Below are 15,231 nucleotides of genomic sequence, written 5' to 3'. Positions count from 1 at the left end.
AGGCACAACCACAATCCTATAAGAAGCCCCCAAATATGGCTGTGACAGGGACACAGCACACATGTACAGTGTGATGTGACAATGATCATCAGTCATGTTCAGATGATATTTCTCCCCTTGTCCTCGAAGATCGTCAGAACTTTATCAGTCGTGTCCTTTTCCACAGAAAAGGCTAGGGCTTGTTTGGAATAGAAGTTGGCAAAATATTTCACAGATTACGATTGTCTTTTGCCTTAGGCTACATCTGTCCAAATTGGATTTACTTGAACAACGGGATAGCTATTACAACAGCAGTCTTTCAGCACTGTAATCTAATGAGATGGCTGTGGATACTATTAAAAGTTAAATCAGTCGATAAATGAAATATTAAAATCACCAGGGAATTGGCCCAATGTACAAAATATTAACACTGCAAGCTCTAAATCAAGTGCTGAACATGAATTTTAGCCAAAGCCATTAAAAGAGTGTGGACTCTGTCCTGAATTTTGGAGCTGTGCCTGAGGAGAGTTTTTCAAAACCTCAGGTTCTCCTCTTGTTGGAGCCTTGGTGTGAGAGAGCTCCACACTGAGGGCTCTCTCAGGACACTTGACACTGGAAAATCTCTGGAGCCCACAACATTTGGGAAATGATGCATCAAATCATAGGGCAATGTGACGAGTGCTTTATCTATTAATCATCACATTGCCCCACTAGACCATGATGGCCTTGAGGACAGGGGCTGGGTCTCACTCACCTCTGTATGCCCTTCTCTTAGCACAGTGTCTTTCAGAATACAGGTGCTCACCAAATGTTAACTTCAATCTCCTTCCTCTGATTCCTTCTCTCCCTTCCTCTCTCCCTCCCTCTCCCTTTCTCCCCTTTCTCTCTGGGTGCCATAAGAGTTCCCTGTCAAAGCTGTATGCACCCTTTAAGGCTCAGTTCAAACACCACCTCTTCTTGGTGTCAGAATCACACTCTCTTCCACAGTCAACCCCTCCTCACATGGCTTGATGTTTGAACGTTTCTTGCACCATTTTTTTTTCCATTGAGTTACAGTTACCTGTACAAACACATATCACTGTCTTTTTTCAGGTTCTCCTAGACTCAGGCCCTGAGACAAGGATTCAAGTTCAAATGGTTTACTTGGCAGATGGAAGGAACACTTGAATGGGAGCAGCCTAGAAATACAGGAAAGAAGGGTGGTAAATAAAAAGTGTGGTACCAAGCCAGTTACCAGTAGGTGACTGGTACTTTATCTCAAGAGACAACTCTGAAAAGCGTATAAAAACCATCCCTCCAAATTATCCACCTAAGGGGCAAGATAGCTGGGGTATTTATACACCAGCTTCCAGAAATACTTACTTAAGGACTGCTCCCAGAGATTGCTCCCCAGTACATCTAACCTGCCACATTACAGCCTCCTTCCGTAATTCCAGGGGGAAAAATTCAAGCACAGGGTAGGCTAGGTCTCTTCCCCCTACCACCTCCAAATTCATATGTTGTAAGCCTTAACCCTAATGTTACTATACGTGGAGATAAGGCATTTAGGAGGTAATTACGGTTAAGTGAAGTCATAAGGATGGAATCCTAATCCAATAGGATTGGTAGCCTCAAAAGGAGAGAAAGAGAAGTCTCCCTCTCCAAGTGCATGCACCAAGGGAAAGCCATGTGCGGACACAGTGAGAAGGCAGCCATGTGCAAGCCGGGAAGAGAGCATTCAGCAGAAATGAATTGGCAGGAACCTGAATCCTGGACTTTCTAGCCTCCAGAGCTATGAGAATAAGTTTCTGTTGTTTAAGCCACACAGTCTGTGGTATTTTGTTACAGGAATCCGAATGTTTGGAGGGTTGTACACTGAAAGGTCAGAAGAACGTGGGAGGGACACTGAAGGTATCTCTTTTGTCCCATGTACAGGACCGTGAGTCCAAGAGCTTCGACCATGCAATGTTGTCTTCCCTGAGTACAAACCAGAGAGAGAAGGGAAGCAACACTTCTTGAGCCCTTACTACATGTCAGGCACCATGCCAGACATTTAAAAAAAATCTACTTTATTAAGGCATCATTCACATACAATAAAATGCGCACATTTTAAGTGTAAAATTTGGTGAAATTTCACTAAGGTGCATAGACATGTAACTCCCCCCACAATCAAGATATGGGACTCCTTCTTTCACCCAAAGATTCTCTCGCGCCCCTCCCCAGTTAATTCCTACCCCACCCCTGGTTTCAGGTTACCATTGATCTCTTTCTTTCTTTCTTTCTTTCTTTCTTTTTCTTTCTTTCCTTCTTTCTTAGGGAAAAAATGTGTATGGAGGAGGGACAGAGGGAGAGAGAGAGAGAGAGAGAGAGAGAGAGAGAGAGAGAGAGAGAGAATCTTAAGCAAGCTCCACATTCAGCATGGAGCCCAATGTGGGACGCAATCCCACAACCCTTGGATCATGCCCTGAGCTGAAACCAAGAATCCAGATGCTCAACGGATTGAGCCACCCAGGTACCCCACCACTGATCTGCTTTCTATCACTACTGATCAGATTTCTCTTACCTAGAGTTTCATATAGAATCATAATATGGAGTCTTTTCTGTCAGGTCCCTTCTGTCTGCATGTTTTTTGCGAATCATCCATAATGACTCATGTATCAACAGTTCATTCCCTTTAATACTAAGCAGAATTTCATTGTATGAATATATCATAATTTATTTGTTTGCCCACTGGTGGACTTTTGAGTTGTTTCCAGTTGAAGCTATTGTTAACAAAACTCTTATCAATATTTGTGCATAAGCTTTTCTGCAACAAATGCTTTTATTTCTCTTGGATAGCTTCCAAAGAGTCAAATTGCTGGGTCATATGGTAAGTAAGTACATGTTTAACTTAATTAATTAATTAATTAATTAATTAATTAATTAATTAATTTTGGAGAGAGCACATGAGTGGGGGAGAGTGGCAGAGGGAGAGAGAGAATCTTACCGGCTCCATGCTGTAAGATTGGAGCCTGATGGAGGGGCTCAATCCCACAACCCTGGGATCATAACCTGAACTGAAATCAAGAGCCGAACACTCAACCAACTGAGCCAGCCAGGTGCCCCAGTGCATGTTTAACTTTGTGTGAAATTGTATGCTAGGAATTCTTAATTTATCTCATTTAATTTTTTCACCACTCAACAATGAGGGTAGAATTAGTCCTGCTTTTTGAGTACACTGAGGCTCAGAGAAGGGAAATACTTGCCTAAGCTCATACAGCTGGTAAGGATGGATTTGGGATGCACACCCAAGTTTATCTATCCCCAAATCCTGTGTTTTTTCATGAAATCAACCCGCTTTCCTTTACTGACTCAGCAAGAAGGACTTCACGTTGAAACCACCCCCCCCCAAAAAAAAAACCAGATAAAGACTTACTTACATCCTTCTAATCCCTAAAATTACCTAGTCCAAGAAAGGTTAGATGATCCCATTGGGGTGAGGCAACCTTGGGATGGAGAAAGAAAGATGATTACAGAGGCAGAGAACTTGGCTGGGCCAGACATAGGACAAGCACAAAGATACTACCAGCTACCACAAAAGCTGCCAAAATGGAGAAGACAAGCTTATACCTACCAGTGTAGAGCTCCTAGTTCTGAAAGCCATAAGTGATTGCCTACAGCCTGACAGGCTGAAAATATAACCAATGAATAATGAGGATGAAAGAACCAGTCCTTGCTTTTCAGTCAGCGTCTGAGAAAGAGTTTTAAAACTCTGCCAGTGTCGAGGCAGCAAAGTGATTGCTGACCAAAGCAATCTAATCAATTAAAACCTAGTGAATACTCCTCCACACAGGCTTCAGAACTCACAAATGGGAGAATCTATTCACTGGAACGAGGAAGTAGTTGGGGTCAAGTTCAGATCTCTACAATCTGTAAGGGTGGAATTGACCTGTATGGCAAATCTGTTACTGCTAAAGATGCCCACTTTGGCTAAAGTCCAGAAATAGATACTATTAAAAATGCATTCGAATGGCCATGTTTACATCTCTATGGTCAACTGAAAGCCTCTGCTCATATAAAATGAAGCCCCCTCTGTATATTATAGTCTTTAGTGCCTGTCAATACACAATAATGTGCTTGAATTTCATATAATTAGAGTTCTTGAAAAAGTGGGGAATATTCCGTGAGTGCATGGCCAGTATAGGAGATTAAACATATACATTACACAACAACAACCAGGAATCATACATTTTAGTGTGACCCAGTCACCCTGATGAATCACATAACTACTGGGGGTCTCCGCCTTGCCACTTGGAACTAAGGGAAACAACCTCTAGGCAACTTACCTCACGGGATGCTCTAATGTAGAAGTATGCCAGAAGGTACTTTGGGAATAAGTGGTGCTGTGTTAATGTAAGGTTTTTAAACATTTAAATTGCATAGCTATTAAGTGCTTCTCTGTTTGTGTTAATTGTTCATTGTTAAGATGTATTTCTGGCAGATGGAACACATATGTTAATCCCTTTCCCCTCGAAAGGTCACTAAAATGGCAGCAAAATCATTTTAAAAGTGTGAATCCACAGAGACGAAGGGACTAGTACAGGAAACCACTGGAAGTAAGAGAAGTCGATTAATTTCCAAAGCTGGAGGAGAGGCTAAGGGAAGCTTCACTCAAGGACTATATTTTTTTAATATGAAATTTATTGTCAAATTGGTTTCCATACAACACCCAGTGCTCATCCCAACAGGTGCCCTCCTCAATACCCATCACCCATGATCCCCTCCTTCCCACCCCCATCAACCCTCAGACTGTTCTCATTTTTTAAGAGCCTCTTATGGTTTGGCTCCCTCCCTCTCTAACTTTTTCTTTTCCTTCCCCTCCCCCATGGTCTTCTGTTAAGTTTCTCAGGATCCACATAAGAGTGAAAACATATGGTATCTGTCTTTCTCTGTATGGTTTATTTCACTTAGCATAACACTCTCCAGTTCCATCCATGTTGCTACAAAGGGCCATATTTCATTCTTTCTCATTGCCACGTAGTACTCCATTGTGTATATAAACCACAATTTCTTTATCCATTCATCAGTTGATGGACATTTAGGCTCTTTCCATAATTTGGCTACTGTTGAGAGTGCTGCTATATACATTGGGGTACAAGTGCCCCTATGCGTCAGCACTCCTGTATCCCTTGGGTAAATTCCTAGCAGTGCTATTTCTGGGTCATAGGGTAGGTTTATTTTTAATTTTTTGAGAAACCTCCACACTGTTTTCCAGAGCAGCTGCACCAGTTTGCATTCCCACCAACAGTGCAAGAGGGTTCCCGTTTCTCCACATCCTCGTCAGTATCTACAGTCTCCTGATTTGTTCATTTTAGCCACTCTGACCGGCGTGAGGTGGTATCTGAGTGTGGTTTTGATTTTTATTTCCCTGTTGAGGAGTGACGTTGAGCATCTTTAATGTGCCTGTTGGCCATCTGGATATCTTCTTTAGAGAAGTGTCTATTCATGTTTTCTGCCCATTTCTTTACTGGATTATTTGTTTTTCGTGTGTGGAGTTTGGTGAGCTCTTTATAGATTTTTGATACTAGCCCTTTGTCCGATGTCATTTGCAAATATCTTTTCCCATTCCGTTGGTTGCCTTTTAGTTTTGTTGATTGTTTCCTTTGCTGTGCAGAAGCTTTTTCTCTTGATGAGGTCCCAATAGTTCATTTTTGCTTTTAATTCCCTTGCCTTTGGAGAAGTGTCAAGTAAGAAATTGCTGCAGCTGAGGTCAGAGCGGTTTTTTCCTGCTTTCTCCTGTAGGGTTTTGATGGTTTCCTGTCTCACATTCAGGTCCTTTATCCACTTTGAGTTTATTTTTGTGAATGATGTAACAAAGTGGTCTAGTTTCATCCTTCTGCATGGTGCTGTCCAGTTCTCCCAGAACCATTTGTTAAAGAGACTGTCTTTTTTCCATTGGATATTTTTTCCTGCTTTGTCAAAGATTAGTTGGTCATATTTTTGTGGGTCTAATTCTGGAGTTTCTATTCTATTCCATTGGTCTAGGTGTCTGTTTTTGTGCCAATACCATGCTGTCTTGATGATTACAGCTTTGTAGTAGAGGCTAAAGTCTGGGATTGTGATGCCTCCCTCTTTGGTCTTCTTCTTCAAAATTACTTTGGCTATTCTGGGTCTTTTCTGGTTCCATATGAATTTTAGGATTGCTTGTTCTAGCTTTGAGAAGAATGCTGGTGGAATTTTGATTGGGATTGCATTGAATGTATAGATTGCTTTGGGTAGTACAGATATTTTAACAATATTTATTCTTCCAATCCATGAGCATGGAATGTTTTTCCATTTCTTTATATCTTCTTCAATTTACTTCATAAGCTTTCTATAGTTTTCAGCATACAGATCTTTTACATCTTTGGTTAGGTTTATTCCTAGGTAGTTTATGCTTCTTGGTGCCATTATGAATGGGATCAGTTTCTTTATTTGTCTTTCTGTTGCTTCATTATTAGTGTATAAGAATGCAACTGATTTCTGTACATTGATTTTGTACCCTGTGGCTTTGCTGAATTCATGTATCAGTTCTAGCAGACTTTTAGTGGAGTCTATCAGGTTTTCCACGTATAATATCATGTCATCTGCAAAAAGTGAAAGCTTGACTTCATCTTTGCCAATTGTGATGCCTTTGATTTCCTTTTGTTGTCTGATTGCTGATGCTAGCACTTCCAACACTATGTTAAACAACAGCGGTGAGAGTGGACATCCCTGTTGTGTTCTTGATCTCAGGGGGAAAACTCTCAGTTTTTCCCCATTGAGGATGATATTAGCTGTGGGCTTTTCATAAATGGCTTTTATGATGTTTAAGTATGTTCCTTCTATCCCGACTTTCTCGAGGGTTTTTCATTAAGAAAGAATGCTGAATTTTGTCATATGCTTTTTCTGCATCGATTGACAGGATCATATGGTTCTTATCTTTTCATTTATTAATGTGATGTATCACATTGATTGATTTGCGAATGTTGAACCAGGCCTGCAGCCCAGGAATGAATCCCACTTGATCATGGTGAATAATTCTTTTTATATGCTGCTTAATTCGATTTGCTAGTATCTTGTTGAGAATTTTTGCATCCATATTCATCAGGGATATTGGCCTGTAGTTCTCTTTTTTCACTGGATCCCTGTCTGGTTTAGGAATCAAAGTAATGCTGGCTTCATACAATGAGTCTGGAAGTTTTCCTTCCCTTTCTATTTTTTGGAACAGCTTGAGAAGGATAGGTATTATCTCTGCTTTAAATGTCTGGTAGAATTCCCCTGGGAAGCCATCTGGTCCTGGACTTTTATTAGTTGGGGAGATTTTTGATAACTGATTCAATTTCTTTGCTGGTTATGGGTCTATTCAAGTTTTCTATTTCTTCCTGTTTGAGTTTTGGAAGTGTGTGGGTGCTTAGGAATTTGTCCATTTCTTCCAGGGTGTCCAGTTTGTTGGCATATAATTTTTAATAGTATTCCCTGATAATTGCTTGTATTTCTGAGGGATTGGTTGTAATAATTCCATTTTCATTCATGATTTTATCTATTTGGGTCATCTCCCTTTTCTTTTTGAGAAGCCTGGCTAGAGGTTTATCAATTTTGTTTATTTTTTCAAAAAACCAACTCTTGGTTTCATTGATCTGCTCTACAGCTTTTTTAGATTCTATATTGTTTATTTCTGCTCTGATCTTTATTATTTCTCTTCTTCTGCTGGGTTTGGGGTGTCTTTGCTGCTCTGCTCCTATTTCCTTTAGGTCTGCTGTTAGATTTTGTGTTTGGGATTTTTCTTGTTTCTTGAGATAGGCCTGGATTGCAATGTATTTTCCTCTCAGGACTGCCTTCACTGCATCCCAAAGCATTTGGATTGTTGTGTTTTCATTTTCGTTTGTTTCCATATATTTTTAAATTTCTTCTCTAATTGCTTGGTTGACCCACTCATTCTTTAGTAGGGTGTTCTTTAACCTCCATGCTTTTGGAGGTTTTCCAGACTTTTTCCTGTGGTTAATTTCAAGCTTCATAGCATTGTGGTCTGAAAGTGTACATGGTATGATCTCAATTCTTTTATACTTATTAAGGGCTGTTTTGCGACCCAGTATGTGATCTATCTTGGAGAATGTTCCATGTGCACTCGAAAATAAAGTATATTCTGTTGCTTTGGGATGCAGAGTTCTAAATATGTCTGTCAAGTCCATCTGATCCAATGTATCATTCAGGGCCCTTGTTTCTTTATTGATCCTGTGTCTAGATGACCTATCCATTGTTGTAAGTGGAGTATTAAAGTCCCCTGCAATTACCACATTCTTATCAGTAAGGTTGGTTTGTGTTTAATTGTTTTATATATTTGGGGGCTTCCGTATTCAGTGCATAGATATTTATAATTGTTAGCTCTTCCTGATGGATAGACCCTGTAATCATTATATAATGCCCTTCTTCATCTCTTGTTACAACCTTTAATTTAAAGTCTAGTTTGTCTGATATAAGTATGGCTACTCCAGCTTTCTTTTGACTTCCAGTAGTATGATAGATAGTTCTCCATCCCCTCACTTTCAATCTGAAAGTGTCCTCAGGTCTAAAATGAGTCTCTTGTAGACAGCAAATGGATAGGTCTTGTTTTTTTTTATCCATTCTGAAACCCTATGTCTTTTGGTTGGAGCATTTAGTCCATTTACATTCAGTGGTATTATGGAAAGGTATGGGTTTAGAGTCATTGTGATATCTGTAGGTTTCATGTGATGTCTCTGGTACTTTGTGGTCCTTGCAACATTTCACTCACAGAGTCCCCCTTAGGATCTCTTGTAGGGCTGGTTTAGTGGTGATGAATTCCTTCAGTTTTTGTTTGTTTGGGAAGACCTTTATCTCTCCTTCTATTCTGAATGACAGACTTGCTGGATAAAGGATTCTCGGCTGCATATTTTTTCTGTTCATCACATTGAAGATTTCCTGCCATTCCTTTCTAGCCTGCCAAGTTTCAGTAGATAAGTCTGCCACTAGTCTTATGGGTCTCCCTTTATATGTTAGAGCATGTTTATCCCTAGCTACTTTCACAATTTTCTCTTTATCTTTGTATTTTGCCAGTTTCACTATGATATGTCATGCAAAAGATCAATTCAAGTTACGTCTGAAGGGAGTTCTCTGTGCCTCTTGGATTTCAATGCCTTTTTCCTTCCCCAGATCAGGGAAGTTGTCAGCTATGATTTGTTCAAGTACACCTTCAGCCCCTTTCTGTCTCTCTTCCTCTTCTGGAATTCCTATTATATGGATATTGTTCCATTTGATTGCATCACTTAGTTCTCTAATTCTCCCTCATACTCCGGGATTTTTTTATCTTTTTCTCAGCTTCCTCCATAATTTTATCTTCTAATTCACCTCTTCTCTCCTCTGCCCTTCAATCTGAGCTGTGGTAGCCTCCGTTTTATTTTTCACCTCATTTATAGCATTTTTTAGCTCCTCATGACTATTTCTTAGTCCTTTGATCTCTGTAGCAATAGATTCTCTGCTGCCCTCTATACTTTTTTCAAGCCCAGCGATTAATTTTATGACTATTATTCTAAACTCCTATTCCATTATATTGCTTAAATCATTTTTTGATCAATTCGTTAGCTGTCGCTACTTCCTAGAGTTTCTTCTGAGGAGAATTCTCCCGTTTCGTCATTTTGGATAGTCCCAGGTGGCAGGGAACTGCAGGGCTCTTCCCCTGTGCTGTCTGGAGTAACTTGCGTTGGTGGGTGGGGCCGCAGTCAGACCTGATGTCTGCCCCCAGCCCACCGCTGGGGCCAGTCAGACTGGTGTGTACCTTATCTTCCCCTCTCCCAGGGGCAGGACTCACTGTGGGGTGGTGTGGCTCATCTGGGCTGCTTGCACCCTGCCCGGCTTGTGGTGCTGCTTTGATGGGATCTGGCGTATTAGCCGGGGTGGCTCCACAAGGTGCACAGGGGCGGGAGGGGCAGGCTCAGCTTGCTTTGCCATCAGTGGTCCCCTGTGGGAGGGGCGCTGTGGCACCAGGAGGGAGGCCGACCCATCAGAGGGATGGACTCACAGAAGCACAGCGTTGGGTGTTTGCACAGTACAAGTAAGTTCGGTGAACTGGTTCCCTTTGGGGTTTCAGCTGGGGGATGGGCGAGGGAGATGGCGCTGGCCAGCGCCTTTGTTCCCCACCGAGCTGAGCTCTGTCTTCCAGGACTCAACACCTCTCCCTCCCAGTGTCCTCTCGCCCTCCTGCTCTCCGAGCAGAGATGTTGACTTTTAACATTCCAGATGTTAAGTCCTGCTGGCTGTCAGAACTCATGGAGTCCGGCCCCTCCGCTTTTGCAAGCCAGACTTCGGGGGCTCTGCCTTGCCCAGTGGGCTGCCCCTCCACCGTCCCGGCTCCCTCCTGCCAGTCCATGTAGCACGCACCTCCTCTCTGCCCTTCCTACCCTCTTCCGTGGGCCTCTTGTCTACGCCTGGTTCCAGAGAGTCCGTTCTGCTAGTCTTCTGGCGGTTTTCTGGGTTATTTAGGCCAATGTGGGTGGAATCTAACTGATCAGCAGGCCGCAGCGAGCCCAGCGTCCTCTTACGCCACCATCTTCTGAACCTCTCCAAGGACTATATCTACAGGAAGTCACCTAGGAGCTCAGGACATAGGGTTACCAGGTCCCCTGAAGGCAGGTGGGAGGCATAAGGCACAAGACAAGGAAGGAAGGTGAGAGTCTACACAGAGAGGGCAGATGCCACTGGAACTCTTCCCTTCCAGACATTTATTCTTTGATCAGATGTACACGCCCCAGAGGGATGATATGCAAGATAAGTCACTGGGGTATGGGAAGAAAATACTAGAGCTTCTATTTCTAGTTTTTCTTAACACAGAAATAAAACTAGGCTCTACTAATACTTACTACACTGATCGGGAGTCATACATGTAAGGTGCTCATATATATACAAAGATGGACAGCAAGAGCAAAGTCAATGTTAGCTCAAGAGAAGTTGGACCAGAGAGTTACAGCCTGTTTGTCAGAGTAAGAGAGACAGCCTGTAAACAGTGGCATTACATGAGTCTAACCACCGAAGAGTGGAACACTCTGACCCCCTTTCTGTGTCTAAGGAAATACTTCCCATTCAGGAGATGGGAAGGTACCTTTCTGGAGAATATGGTCAACTGGAGGGAAGATCAAATCATACTGACAGTCAGTGTGCCCCAGTGAAAACTGTTGGAAACTCAATGGTTCCACTTGTAGGCAAGCCCTCTCCCACTTGTATTGTATACAAAGACACAGAGAAAACTCCATTTCACTTTTGATGTCACTTGTAAATATGAACAGACAACCTGAAAGAAACAGAAATCTGGGGAAAGCCTCTAGCATGAAAAACAAGGACCAAAATAAAAAACTTGAAGGAAATAGAAACAAAAAAGACAATACAATGAAGAATTCCAGAATCCCAAAATGATTTCTGGGGACAAACAAAGCAAAACAAAAATATGTATAAGAAGAGAAACAGGAACATAATATACGATTTGAGTATAGAAATAGTAATTAATAATGACTTCATCGGGAAGTAACTATAAGACAAGAACGGAGGGTGTGTGAGTGGGCACTGGGTTGTAAGGAAGCTAAATTCCTGTCCGCCATACTGGGAGTCAGTAGGTGATGCCTTAACATGGCAAGCCATGAAATAGTACAGGATTCTGGGAAGATGGCAGTGAGATCAGTGGTTTTTAAAATCTAAGTCACAGCTCTAAAAACACATAGAGCAACTAAGGTGGAAAACACAAAAACCCACATATGACCTCTACAACAAAACCAGGTGTCAGGATACACCCATGAGCTCCCGAGTTATGAGTGGGTTGAGGACAAACCACATGCAGGCTCTCAGCGTCTGCACAGAAGGACGCAGCGCAGCAATGGGTAGATGCAAGAACTGTAAAGTAACCAACAAGCACTCACCAGAGAGCTCAGAGGGCCCATGTTGTGACAGCCAGAACCGTGAGGGGTTTACACACCCCAGTAGCACTTGAGTCCATGGTGCCTTCCATATGCTGGGAGGGGGATGGGCCAGTCCGGGCCCCGTGAATTCTCAGAATCACTCAGCCAAAGTTTTTTTCCAGGAAGAAGTAACCACAGTAAAACCACTGCTGGGAACAGAACCTACACTGAGGAGGACAATAAAGGGAAAAGAAAAAAAAATAAAGTCTAGATAAAACTGGAGAAGGAGAACAGAGCCAGGAATGCTTAGAACAATAGAAGAGGGAACTCTCAAGCCACAAAATTAGAGAAACTCTCCCAAACCAGCTTACTTTCTGATAGTTCAAGAAGACTAAATCATTAAAAAAAAAGAAAAAAGATCGTCACAAGGCATCAAGACAAAATGCAATGCAAAGTTATAAAAACAAAAAAAAAGAAAAAAGAGTAGAATAACATCACTAAGGATAATGAAAGCACACCAGAAAGACAACTCAACAAAACAGATAAACGCTACAACTTAATATCTCAAAATGGGCTAAAATATATTGAAAGGTGGTACAAGCTCTGAAAGAATAATATTATTCAGACTCATAAAAAATTACAAATGAACTAAAGAACACAGAAAATTAGACATTTGTAAAGTTCACTTCAGAAATGAAGGCAAAACAAGGAGGCATAAACACAATAGATAATGCCTTAAGAGAAGTAGACCATTAAAGGAGGGGGGCTGGAAGGAAAAAAAAGTTTTTAAAGAAAAAAACGAAAAGAATTGCAGATTAAAAAATAATGAGAACACAGGTAATGAAGAACATATATAATGGAGGACCTCAAAGACCAAAAACCTCAATAGGGGAACAGATTAAGTTCTAGATGTAAATATCGATTGATAGAAAATACAAAGGATGGAAGAACACATTAAACTATACTGTGTTAATGCAATCAGCAAAATCCCAACTGTGGGAAACCCAACAGGACAAATAATCTAGAATCTCCCACAAATAAATTACAAGGAAGTCAACAAAATGGAGAGGGATTCCATTAGTTGCTAGAACTGCCATAACAGAGTACCACAGATGGGGAGGGATGCTTAATCAACATAAGTTTGTTTTCTCACAGCTCTGGAGGCTGGAAGTCCAAGATCAAGGCGTTGGTTTCTTCTGGAGCCTCTCTCCTTGGCTTGCGGATACCCACCAGTTCTGCCCTATATCTGTGTCCTAATATCTTCTTATAAGGACAGTAGTTACATGGGACTAGGCCCCCATCTTAATGACCTCATTGCAACCGACCACAGCTTTCAAGAGCCTAACTCCAAATACAGTCACATTCTGATATACTGGAGGCTAGGACTTCAACATATGAATTTGGGGGGTGGGGGTGGACATAATTCAGGAGCCTGTAGATTAAAAGAGACTTAAAGGGGCACCTGGGTGACTTAGTCAACTGAGCGACCGACTCTTGATTTTGGCTCAGATCACGATCCCAGCATCAGACTTCGCACTGAGCATGGAGTCTGCTTAAGGTTCTCTCTCTCTGACTCTCTCTCTCCCTCTTCTTCTGCCCCTCTACCCCACTCAAGATCTCTCTCTCTAAAATTAAATAAATAAATAAATAAATAAATAAATAAATAAATAAATAAAAATATAAGAGACTTAAAATTAGCACCTTCACAAAGTAAATATTTGGGCGATAAGACTATTAAGAAAAGTAAAGACGTGGAGACAACAGTTAGGATAGCAAATAATTTAGGGGGGAAGATCGGGGCTGTGTTTGGCCATGGGCATGCAGAAGGCATCGAGGGCGACTCCAGCTTCTATCTCTTGACAAGGGAGGGGTTTACAAGGGAGTTCCTCTTCTAGATTTTTTTCTTTAAGTAACCTCTCTACCCAGCATAGGGCTCCAACTCATCACCCCGAGATCAAGAGTCGCACGCTCTGCCGACTGAGCCAGCCAGGTGCCCCTGGAGCTCCTCTTGTAATAGTTCATTATGCTGTACGTGCTTTATATAGTATTTGTGTTATGCTTAACAAAAATAAATAGAAAAATAAATATGTTGGTATTCTGGAACATGATGATAAATATAAGAAGTAGTTGAAAGGATCGGAGGTTTCTGCATTTGGGAGAAATGGAGGCAGGAACTGCACATACATACTTCAATGCCTACAACATAAATCCTGTAGTTGCTAAAGGCTTTTCATTTACCTATAGTATACCCTTATGAAAAGTATAAAAATTTAAATTAAAAAGCATATATTCCCATTTGGGTCTGTCTTGGTAAACCGTGTGAACTCCAGTGACTAGCCCATTGCTAGAAACTTAGCACACATACCCAATAAATAGACTTCTAACACATGGACACTTGATTTCATTCCAGAATCAGAGACAGACAGTATCTAAACCCAGGTGTGCCTCGTTTACCTTGGAAAATGGCTTTATTTTTTTATTTTTATTTTTTTTGAAAATGGCTTTAATCTGTGCCTAGAACATGGGCACATCCATGTAGGAAATCACATGCTAAAACATACAGTAGTAAGATCCAGAGTTTGGATTTGATTATTTAGGCAAATTCACTTCATAAATAGTATTGTGGGGGAAGATTTGATTATATTTAGGATATGTAAAAGTGACCAACACTTTGTCAGTCTCATAGTAGATGTGCAAAAAATTTTCAGTAATTATTAATAGAGCCACCAACCTAGGGCCTCAGCGAGTGACACTAAAAATGGACAATGAACACTGGCCAAAGCTCTTCTTTTGCTAAGTCACAATCCATATAGAGATATTTCCAGGCCAATAGCTAATCTTCAGCCCTTTGTGATGCTTGAAAAGAAGGTTCAAGAACATCTTCTCACACACAACATATAAACTAAGTTTTCACAACCAAAGACTGTGAGGGTATTAGCCACAGAGAGTTGCAAAGATGGGCTGATGTTCAACTCAATTCTATTGGTCTTTAGGTAGTACTCAGCCACCTTTGGATTTTCCAGACTCCACTGAAATGATGGTCCTGCGCTTCATTGACAGGTACAGACCCCCGTGAAGGCTCACAAGGAAATTTTCTTTTGAAAAGACATCAGTCAGCTCAGGCTGCCACAACGAAATACCATAGACTGGGTGGCCAAAACAACAGAGCATTTATTTTTCATGTTTTTGGAGGCTGAGAAGTCCAAGATCAAGGTGCTGGCCAAGTTGGCTCCTGGTGAGCACTCTCTTCCTGGCTTGTAGACGGCCACCTTCTCACCATACCCTCACATGGCCTTTTCTCTGAATGCACACGGAGAGGAGGAGACCACTGGTGTTTCTTCTTCTTATAAGGGTGCCAGCCCTATCAGATTAGGGA

This window comes from Acinonyx jubatus, chromosome A3 (assembly GCF_027475565.1).
Source record: "Acinonyx jubatus isolate Ajub_Pintada_27869175 chromosome A3, VMU_Ajub_asm_v1.0, whole genome shotgun sequence".
NCBI lineage: Eukaryota > Metazoa > Chordata > Mammalia > Carnivora > Felidae > Acinonyx > Acinonyx jubatus.
This window is presented reverse-complemented; position numbering follows the sequence as displayed.